The sequence below is a fragment of the Cornus florida genome, unplaced genomic scaffold, assembly GCF_030987335.1.
Source record: "Cornus florida cultivar Cherokee Brave unplaced genomic scaffold, ASM3098733v1 CherokeeBrave_3.0.0_Hap2_Chr02, whole genome shotgun sequence".
NCBI lineage: Eukaryota > Viridiplantae > Streptophyta > Magnoliopsida > Cornales > Cornaceae > Cornus > Cornus florida.
In genome coordinates this window covers 107,806,060-107,818,600 of record NW_026775572.1, presented here as the reverse complement: position 1 = coordinate 107,818,600, position 12,541 = coordinate 107,806,060, and positions in this window count along the sequence as shown.

The window sequence follows — 12,541 nt, the reverse complement described above, 5'->3', positions numbered from 1 at the left end:
GACACAACAGGCACCTTGATTGAGCTAATTTCATTCAAAGATTCAATCTTTACTCATTAAAACACTCTTTGTGACTCCAAAGCGAACTCGAATATGTTTAACTCAAAACTCTTATTTTCTTTCAAAGATTCAATATTTATGCATTAAATAGGTCAAGTGACATAACAGGTACCTTGATTGAGGTACTTTCATTCAAAGATTCAATCTTTACTCATTAAAACACTCTTTGTGACGTCAAAGGGAAGTCGAATAACTGAAACTCAAAACTCTAATTTTCTTTCAAAGATTCAATCATTACGCGTCAAAAAGGTCAAGTGGCATAACAGGTACCTTGATTGAGGTATTTTCACACAAAGATTCACTCTTTACTCATTCAAACACTTTTTGTGACGTCAAAGGGAACTCGACTCTTATTTTTATTCCAAGATTCAATATTTATACACTAAAAAGGTCTAGTGACTTAACAGGCGCCTTGATTGAGTTATTTTCATTCGAAGATTCAATCTTTAGTCATTAAAACACTCTTCGTGACGTCAAAAGGAATTCGAATAAGTTTAGCTCAAAACTCTCAATTTCTTTCGAAGATTCAATCCTTATACCTTAAAAAAGTCGAGTGACATAATAGTTACCAAAATTAGGGAATTTTCATTCAAAGATTCAATCTCTACTCATTAAAACACTCTTTGTGATATGAAATGGAACTCGAATAAGTTTAACTCAAAACTCTCACTTTCTTTCAAAGATTCAATCTTTATGCATTAAAAAGGTCAAGTAACATAACAGGTAAGTTGATTGAGGTATTTTCATTCAAAGATTCATTCTTTCCTCATTAAAACACTCTTTGGGACGTCAAAGGGAAACCGAATAAGTTTAACTTAAAACTCTCAATTTCTATCAAAGTTTCAATCTTTATACATTAAAAAGTTTAAGTGACATAACAGGTACCCTGATTGTGGTATTTTTATTCAAGAATTCAATCTTTACTTATTCGAACACTCTTTGTGACGTCATAGGGAACTCGCATAAGTTTAACTCAAACCTCTCATTTTCCTAGAATAATTCAATCATTGTACATTAAAAAGGTCACGTGACATGACAGGTACCTTGATTGAGGTATTTTCATTCAAAGATTATATCTTTACTCATTAAAACACTCTTTGTGACGTCGAAGGGAACTCAAATAAATTTAACTCAAAACTCTCATTTTCTTTCAAGGATTCAGTCTTTATACATTAAAAAGGTCTACTGGCATAACAGGTATCTTGATTGAGGTTTTTTCTTTCAAAGATTTAATCTTTACTCATTATTACACTCTTTATGACGTCAAAGGGAACTCGAATAAGTTTAGCTCAAAACTCTAAATTTCTTTTAAATATTTAATTCTTATACATTTAAGAAGCCTAGTGACATAATAGGTACCCCAATCGAGGCATTTTCATTCAAAGATTCAATCTCTACTCATTAAAACATTCTTTGTGACGTCAAACGGAACGCGAATAAGTTTAACTCAAAACCCTCATTTTCTTTCAATGATTCAATCTTTCTGCATTAAAAAGGTCAAGTGACATAACAGGTAAGTTGATTGAGGTATTTTAATTCAAAGATTTTATCTTTACTCATTAAAACACTCTTTGGGACGTCAAAGGGAAACCGAATAAGTTTAACTCAAAACTCTCAATTACTGTCAAAGATTCAATCTTTATACGTTGAAAAGTTCTAGTGACTTAACAGGTACCCTGATTGAGGTATTTTCATTCAAGAATTCAATCTTTACTTATTCAAACACTCTTTGTGACGTTAAAGGGAACTCGAATAAATTTAACTCAAACCTCTCATTTTCTTTCAATGATTCAATCTTTATACATTAAAAAGGTCACGTGACAAGACAGGTACCTTGATTAAGGCATTTTCATTAAAAGATTATATATTTACTCATTAAAACACTCTTTGGGACGTCAAATGTAACTCGAATAAATTTAACTCAAAACTCTCATATTCTTTCAAAGATTCAGTCTTTATTCATTAAAAAGGTCCACTGACATAACAGGTGCCTTGATTGACGTATTTTCTTTCAAACATTCAATCTTTACTCATTATTACACTCTTTGTGACGTCAAAGGGAACTCGAATAAGTTTAGCTCAAAACTCTAAATTTCTTTCAAATATTTAATTCTTATACATTTAAAAAGTCTAGTGACATAATAGGTACCCTAATTGAGGTATTTTCATTCAAAGATTCAACCTCTACTCATTAAAACACATTTTGTGACGTCAAACGGAACTCGAATACGTTTAACTCAAAACTCTCATTTTCTCTCAATGATTCAATCTTTCCGCATTAAAAAGGTCAAGTGACATAACAGGTACCTTGATTGAGGTATTTTCATTCAAATATTCAATCTTTGCTCATTAAAACACTCTTTGTGACGTCAAAGGGAACTCGAATAACTGTAACTCAAAACTCTCATTTTCTTTCAAAGATTCAATCTTTATGCGTCAAAAAGGTCAAGTGACATAACAACTACCCAGATTGAGTTGTTTTCATTAAAAGATTCAATTGTTACTCATTAAAACACCCTTTGCGACGTCTAATGGAACTCGAATAAGCTTAACTCAAAACTCTTATTTTCTTTCAAAGATTCAATCTTTATACATTCAAAAGGTCAAGTGACACAACAGGCACCTTAATTGAGCTATTTTCATTCAAAGATTCAATCTTTACTCATTAAAACACTCTTTGTGACTCCAAAGCGAACTCGAATATGTTTAACTCAAAACTCTCATTTTCTTTCAAAGATTCAATCTTTATGCATTAAATAGGTCAAGTGACATAACAGGTACCTTGATTGAGGTACTTTCATTCAAAGATTCAATCTTTACTCATTAAAACACTCTTTGTGACGTCAAAGGGAAGTCGAATAACTGAAACTCAAAACTCTGATTTTCTTTCAAAGATTCAATCATTACGCGTCAAAAAGGTCAAGTGGCATAACAGGTACCTTGATTGAGGTATTTTCACACAAAGATTCACTCTTTACTCATTCAAACACTTTTTGTGACGTCAAAGGGAACTCGACTCTTATTTTTATTCCAAGATTCAATATTTATACACTAAAAAGGTCTAGTGACTTAACAAGTGCCTTGATTGAGGTATTTTCATTTGAAGATTCAATCTTTACTCATTAAAACACTCTTTGTGACGTCAAGGGAATTCGAATAAGTTTAGCTCAAAACTCTCAATTTCTTTCGAAGATTCAATCCTTATACCTTAAAAAAGTCGAGTGACATAATAGTTACCATAATTAGGGAATTTTCGTTCAAAGATTCAATCTCAACTCATTAAAACACTCTTTGTGATATGAAATGGAACTCGAATAAGTTTAACTCAAAACTCTCACTTTCTTTCAAAGATTCAATCTTTATGCATTAAAAAGGTCAAGTGACATAACAGGTAAGTTGATTGAGGTATTTTCATTCAAAGATTCAATCTTTCCACATTAAAACACTCTTTGGGACGTCAAAGGGAAACCGAATAAGTTTAACTCAAAACTCTCAATTTCTATCAAAGGTTCAATCTTTATACATTAAAAAGTTCAAGTGACATAACAGGTACCCTGATTGTGGTATTTTCATTCAAGAATTCAATCTTTACTTATTCAAACACTCTTTGTGACGTCATAGGGAACTCTCATAACTTTAACACAAACCTCTCATTTTCCTTCAATGATTCAATCTTTATACATTAAAAAGGTCACGTGACATGACAGGTACCTTGATTGAGGTATTTTCATTCAAAGATTATATCTTTACTCATTAAAACACTCTTTGTGACGTCGAAGGGAACTCAAATAAATTTAACTCAAAACTCTCATTTTCTTTCAAGGATTCAGTTTTTATACATTGAAAAGGTCAACTGGCATAACAGGTATCTTGATTGAGGTATTTTCTTTCAAAGATTTAATCTTTACTCATTATTACACTCTTTGTGACGTCAAAGGGAACTCGAATAAGTTTAGCTCAAAACTCTGACTTACTTTTAAATATTTAATTCTTATACATTTAAGAAGCCTAGTGACATAATAGGTACCCCAATCGAGGCATTTTCATTCAAAGCATCAATCTCTACTTATTAAAACATTCTCTGTGACGTCAAACGGAACGCGAATAAGTTTAACTCAAAACCCTCATTTTCTTTCAATGATTCAATCTTTCCGCATTAAAAAGGTCAAGTGACATAACAGGTAAGTTGATTGAGGTATTTTCATTCAAAGATTCAATCTTTACTCATTAAAACACTCTTTGGCACGTCAAAGGGAAACCGAATAAGTTTAACTCAAAACTCTCAATTACTGTCAAAGATTCAATCTTTATACGTTAAAAAGTTCTAGTGACATAACAGGTACGCTGATTGAGGTATTTTCATTCAAGAATTCAATCTTTACTTATTCAAACACTCTTTGTGATGTTAAAGGGGACTCGAATAAATTTAACTCAAACCTCTCACTTTCTTTCAATGATTCAATCTTTATACATTAAAAAGGTCACGTGACAAGACAGGTACCTTGATTGAGGCATTTTCATTAAAAGATTATATCTTTACTCATTAAAACACTCTTTGTGACGTCAAAGGTAACTCGAATAAATTTAACTCAAAACTCTCCTATTCTTTCAAAGATTCAGTCTTTATACATTAAAAAGGTCTACTGATATAACAGGTGCCTTGATTGAAGTATTTTCTTTCAAACATTCAATCTTTACTTATTATTACACTCTTTGTGACGTCAAAGGGAACTCGAATAAGTTTAGCTCAAAACCCTAAATTTCTTTCAAATATTTAATTCTTAAACATTTAAAAAGTCTAGTGACAAAATAGGTACCCTAATTGAGGTATTTTCATTCAACGATTCAATCTCTACTCATTAAAACACTCTTTGTGACGTCAAACGGAACTCGAATAAGTTTCACTCAAACCTCTCATTTTCCTTCAATGATTCAATCTTTCCGCATTAAAAAGGTCAACTGACATAACAGGTACCTTGATTGAGGTATATTCATTCAAATATTCAATCCTTGCTCATTAAAACACTCTTTGTGATGTCAAAGGGAACTCGAATAACTGTAACTCAAAACTCTCATTTTCTTTCAAAGATTCAATCTTTATGCGTCAAAAAGTTCAAGTGACATAACAGCTACCCAGATTGAGCTATTTTCATTAAAAGATTCAATCTTTACTCATTAAAACACCCTTTGCGACGTCTAAGGGAACTCGAATAAGTTTAACTCAAAACTCTAATTTTCTTTCAAAAGATTCAATCTTTATACATTCAAAAGGTCAAGTGACACAACAGGCACCTTGATTGAGCTATTTTCATTCAAAGATTCAATCTTTACTCATTAAAACACTCTTTGTGACTCCTAAGCGAACTCGAATATGTTTAACTCAAAACTCTCATTTTCTTTCAAAGATTCAATCTTTATGCATTAAATAGGTCAAGTGACATAACAGGTACCTTGATTGAGGTACTTTCATTCAAAGATTCAATCTTTACTCATTAAAACACAATTTGTGACGTCAAAGGGAAGTCGAATAACTGAAACTCAAAACTCTGATTTTCTTTCAAAGATTCAATCATTATGCGTCAAAAAGGTCAAGTGGCATAACAGGTACCTTGATTGAGGTATTTTCACACAAAGATTCACTCTTTACAAATTCAAACACCTTTTGTGACGTCAAAGGGAACTCGACTCTTATTTTTATTCCAAGATTCAATATTTATACACTAAAAAGGTCTAGTGACTTAACAGGTGCCTTGATTGAGGTATTTTCATACGAAGATTCAATTTTACTCATTAAAACACTCTTTGTGACGTCAAAGGGAATTCGAATAACTTTAGCTCAAAACTCTCAATTTTTTTCGAAGATTCAATCCTTATACCTTAAAAAAGTCGAGTGACATAATAGTTACCAAAATTAGGGAATTTTCATTCAAAGATTCAATCTCTACTCATTAAAACACTATTTGTGATATGAAATGGAACTCGAATAAGTTTAACTCAAAACTCTCACTTTCTTTCAAAGATTCAATCTTTATGCATTAAAAAGGTCAAGTGACATAACAGGTACGTTGACTGAGGTATTTTCATTCAAAGATTCATTCTTTCCTCATTAAAACACTCTTTGGGACGTCAAAGGGAAACCGAATAAGTTTAACTTAAAACTTTCAATTTCTATCAAAGTTTCAATCTTTATACATTAAAAAGTTTAAGTGACATAACAGGTACCCTGATTGTGGTATTTTTATTCAAGAATTCAATCTTTACTTATTCGAACACTCTTTGTGACGTCATAGGGAACTCGCATAAGTTTAACTCAAACCTCTCATTTTCCTAGAATAATTCAATCATTGTACATTAAAAAGGTCACGTGACATGACAGGTACCTTGATTGAGGTATTTTCATTCAAAGATTATATCTTTACTCATTAAAACACTCTTTGTGACGTCGAAGGGAACTCAAATAAATTTAACTCAAAACTCTCATTTTCTTTCAAGGATTCAGTCTTTATACATTAAAAAGGTCTACTGGCATAACAAGTATCTTGATTGAGGTATTTTCTTTCAAAGATTTAATCTTTACTCATTATTACACTCTTTGTGACGTCAAAGGGAACTCGAATAAGTTTAGCTCAAAACTCTAAATTTCTTTTAAATATTTAATTCTTATACATTTAAGAAGCCTAGTGACATAATAGGTACCCCAATCGAGGCATTTTCATTCAAAGATTCAATCTCTACTCATTAAAACATTCTTTGTGACGTCAAACGGAACGCGAATAAGTTTAACTCAAAACCCTCATTTTCTTTCAATGATTCAATCTTTCCGCATTAAAAAGGTCAAGTGACATAACAGGTAAGTTGATTGAGGTATTTTCATTCAAAGATTCAATCTTTACTCATTAAAACACTCTTTAGGACGTCAAAGGGAAACCGAATAAGTTTAACTCAAAACTCTCAATTTCTGTCAAAGATTCAATCTTTATACGTTAAAAAGTTCTAGTGACATAACAGGTACCCTGATTGAGGTATTTTCATTCAAGAATTCAATCTTTACTTATTCAAACACTCTTTGTAATGTTAAAGGGAACTCGAATAAATTTAACTCAAACCTCTCATTTTCTTTCAATGATTCAATCTTTATACATTAAAAAGGTCACGTGACAAGACAGGTACCTTGATTGAGGCATTTTCATTAAAAGATTATATCTTTACTCATTAAAACACTCTTTGTGACGTCAAATGTAACACGAATAAATTTAACTCAAAACTCTCATATTCTTTCAAAGATTCAGTCTTTATACATTAAAAAGGTCTACTGACATAACAGGTGCCTTGATTGAGGTATTTTCTTTCAAACATTCAATCTTTACTCATTATTACACTCTTTGTGACGTCAAAGAGAACTCGAATAAGTTTAGCTCAAAACTCTAAATTTCTTTCAAATATTTAATTCTTATACATTTAAAAAGTCTAGTGACACAATAGGTACCCTAATTGAGGTATTTTCATTCAAAGATTCAATCTCTACTCATTAAAACACTCTTTGTGACGTCAAACGGAGCTCGAATAAGTTTAACTCAAAACTCTCATTTTCTTTCAATGATTCAATCTTTCCGCATTAAAAAGGTCAAGTTACATAACAGGTACCTTGATTGAGGTATGTTCATTCAAATATTCAATCCTTGCTCATTAAAACACTATTTGTGACGTCAAAGGGAACTCGAATAACTGTAACTCAAAACTCTCATTTTCTTTCAAAGATTCAATCTTTATGCGTCAAAAAGGTCAAGTGACATAACAGCTACCCAGATTGAGCTATTTTAATTAAAAGATTCAATCTTTACTCATTAAAACACCCTTTGCGACGTCTAAGGGAACTCGAATAAGTTTAATTCAAAACTCTTATTTTCTTTCAAAGATTCAATCTTTATACATTCAAAAGGTCAAGTGACACAACAGGCACCTTGATTGAGCTATTTTCATTCAAAGATTTAATCTTTACTCATTAAAACACTCTTTGTGACTCCAAAGCGAACTCGAATATGTTTAAATCAAAACTCTCATTTTCTTTCAAAGATTCAATCTTTATGCATTAAATAGGTCAAGTGACATAACAGGTACCTTGATTGAGGTACTTTCATTCAAAGATTCAACCTTTACTCATTAAAACACTCTTTGTGACGTCAAAGGGAAGTCGAATAACTGAAACTCAAAACTCTGATTTTCTTTCAAAGATTCAATCATTACGCGTCAAAAAGGTCAATTGGCATAACAGGTACCTTGATTGAGGTATTTTCACACAAAGATTCACTCTTTACTCATTCAAACACTTTTTGTGACGTCAAAGGGAACTCGACTCTTATTTTTATTCCAAGATTCAATATTTATACACTAAAAAGGTCTAGTGACTTAACATGTGCCTTGATTGAGGTATTTTCATTCGAAGATTCAATCTTTACTCATTAAAACACTCTTTGTGACGTCAAAGGTAATTCGAATAAGTTTAACTCAAAACTCTCAATTTCTTTCGAAAGATTCAATCCTTATACCTTAAAAATGTCGAGTGACATAATAGTTACCATAATTAGGGTATTTTCATTCAAAGATTCAATCTCTACTCATTAAAACACTCTTTGTGATATGAAATAGAACTCGAATAAGTTTAACTCAAAACTTTCACTTTCTTCCAAAGATTTAATCTTTATGCATTAAAAAGGTCAAGTGACAAACAGGTAAGTTGATTGAGGTATTTTCATTCAAAGATTCAATCTTTCCTCATTAAAACACTCTTTTGGACGTCAAAGGGAAACCGAATAAGTTTAACTCAAAACTCTCAATTTCTATCAAAGATTCAATCATTATACATTAAAAAGTTCAAGTGACATAACAGGTACCCTGATTGTGGTATTTTCATTCAAGAATTCAATCTTTACTTATTCAAACACTCTTGGTGACGTCATAGGGAACTCGCATAAGTTTAACTCAAACCTCTCATTTTCCTTCAATGATTCAATCTTTATACATTAAAAAGGTCACGTGACATGACAGGTACCTTGATTGAGGTATTTTCATTCAAAGATTATATCTTTACTCATTAAAACACTCTTTGTGACGTCGAATGGAACTCAAATAAATTTAACTCAAAACTCTCATTTTCTTTAATGGATTCAGTCTTTATACATTAAAAAAGGTCTACTGGCATAACAGGTATCTTGATTGAGGTATTTTCTTTCAAAGATTTAATCTTTACTCATTATTACACTCTTTGTGACGTCAAAGGGAACTCGAATAAGTTTAGCTCAAAACTCTAAATTTCTTTTAAATATTTAATTCTTATACATTTAAGAAGCCTAGTGACATAATAGGTACCCCAATCGAGGCATTTTCATTCAAAGATTCAATCTCTACTCATTAAAACATTCTTTGTGACGTCAAACAGAACGCGAATAAGTTTAACTCAAAACCCTCATTTTCTTTCAATGATTCAATCTTTTCGCATTAAAAAGGTCAAGTGACATAACAGGTAAGTTGATTGAGGTATTTTCATTCAAAGATTCAATCTTTACTCATTAAAACACTCTTTGGCACGTCAAAGGGAAACCGAATAAGTTTAACTCAAAACTCTCAATTTCTGTCAAAGATTCAATCTTTATACGTTAAAAAGTTCTAGTGACATAACAGGTACCCTGATTGAGGTATTTTCATTCAAGAATTCAATCTTTACTTATTCAATCACTCTTTGTGATGTTAAAGGGAACTCGAATAAATTTAACTCAAACCTCTCATTTTCTTTCAATGATTCAATCTTTATACATTAAAAAGGTCACGTGACAAGACAGGTACCTTGATTGAGGCATTTTCATTAAAAGATTATATCTTTACTCTTTAAAACACTCTTTGTGACGTAAAAGGTAACTCGAATAAATTTAACTCAAAACTCTCATATTCTTTCAAAGATTCAGTCTTTATACATTAAAAAGGTCTACTGACATAACAGGTGCCTTGATTGACGTATTTTCTTTCAAACATTCAATCTTTACTCATTATTACACTCTTTGTGACGTCAAAGGGAACTCGAATAAGTTTAGCTCAAAACTCTAAATTTCTTTCAAATATTTAATTCTTATACATTTAAAAAGTCTAGTGACACAATAGGTACCCTAACTGAGGTATTTTCATTCAAAGATTCAATCTCTACTCATTAAAACACTCTTTGTGACGTCAAACGGAACTCGAATAAGTTTAACTCAAACCTCTCATTTTCTTTCAATGATTCAATCTTTCCACATTAAAAAGGTCAAGTTACATAACAGGTACCTTGATTGAGGTATTTTCATTCAAATATTCAATCCTTGCTCATTAAAACACTATTTGTGACGTCAAAGGGAACTCGAGTAACTGTAACTCAAAACTCTCATTTTCTTTCAAAGATTCAATCTTTATGTGTCAAAAAGGTCAAGTGACATAACAGCTACCCAGATTGACCTATTTTAATTAAAAGATTCAATCTTTACTCATTAAAACACCCTTTGCGACGTCTAAGGGAACTCGAATAAGTTTAACTCAAAACTCTTATTTTCTTTCAAAGATTCAATCTTTATACATTGAAAAGGTCAAGTGACACAACAGGCACCTTGATTGAGCTATTTTCATTCAAAGATTTAATCTTTACTCATTAAAACACTCTTTGTGACTCCAAAGCGAACTCGAATATGTTTAACTCAAAACTCTCATTTTCTTTCAAAGATTCAATCTTTATGCATTAAATAGGTCAAGTGACATAACAGGTACCTTGATTGAGGTACTTTCATTCAAAGATTCAACCTTTACTCATTAAAACACTCTTTGTGACGTCAAAGGGAAGTCGAATAACTGAAACTCAAAACTCTGATTTTCTTTCAAAGATTCAATCATTACGCGTCAAAAAGGTCAAGTGGCATAACAGGTACCTTGATTGAGGTATTTTCACACAAAGATTTACTCTTTACTCATTCAAACACTTTTTGTGACGTCAAAGGGAACTCGACTCTTATTTTTATTCCAAGATTCAATATTTATACACTAAAAAGGTCTAGTGACTTAACAGGTGCCTTGATTGAGGTATTTTTATTCGAAGATTCAATCTTTACTCATTAAAACACTCTATGTGACGTCAAAGGGAATTCGAATAAGTTTAGCTAAAAACTCTCAATTTCTTTCGAAAGATTCAATCCTTATACCTTAAAAAAGTCGAGTGACATAATAGTTACCATAATTAGGGTATTTTCATTCAAAGATTCAATCTCTACTCATTAAAACACTCTTTGTGATATGAAATAGAACTCGAATAAGTTTAACTCAAAACTCTCACTTTCTTTCAAAGATTTAATCTTTATGCATTCAAAAGGTCAAGTGACAAACAGGTAAGTTGATTGAGGTATTTTCATTCAAAGATTCAATCTTTCCTCATTAAAACACTCTTTGGGACATCAAAGGGAAACCGAATAAGTTTAACTCAAAACTCTCAATTTCTATCAAAGATTCAATCTTTATACATTAAAAAGTTCAAGTGACATAACAGGTACCCTGATTGTGGTATTTTCATTCAAGAATTCAATCTTTACTTATTCAAACACTCTTTGTGACGTCATAGGAAACTCGCATAAGTTTAACTCAAACCTCTCATTTTCCTTCAATGATTCAATCTTTATACATTAAAAAGGTCACGTGACATGACAGGTACCTTGATTGAGGTATTTTCATTCAAAGATTATATCTTTACTCATTAAAACACTCTTTGTGACGTCGAATGGAACTCAAATAAATTTAACTCAAAACTCTCATTTTCTTTAATGGATTCAGTCTTTATACATTAAAAAAGGTCTACTGGCATAACAGGTATCTTGATTGAGGTATTTTCTTTCAAAGATTTAATCTTTACTCATTATTACACTCTTTGTGACGTCAAAGGGAACTCGAATAAGTTTAGCTCAAAACTCTAAATTTCTTTTAAATATTTAATTCTTATACATTTAAGAAGCCTAGTGACATAATAGGTACCCCAATCGAGGCATTTTCATTCAAAGATTCAATCTCTACTCATTAAAACATTCTTTGTGACGTCAAACGGAACGCGAATAAGTTTAACTCAAAACCCTCATTTTCTTTCAATGATTCAATCTTTCCGCATTAAAAAGGTCAAGTGACATAACAGGTAAGTTGATTGAGGTATTTTCATTCAAAGATTCAATCTTTACTCATTAAAACACTCTTTGGGACGTCAAAGGGAAACCGAATAAGTTTAACTCAAAACTCTCAATTTCTGTCAAAGATTCAATCTTTATACGTTAAAAAGTTCTAGTGACATAACAGGTACCCTGATTGAGGTATTTTCATTCAAGAATTCAATCTTTACTTATTCAAACACTCTTTGTAATGTTAAAGGGAACTCGAATAAATTTAACTCAAACCTCTCATTTTCTTTCAATGATTCAATCTTTATACA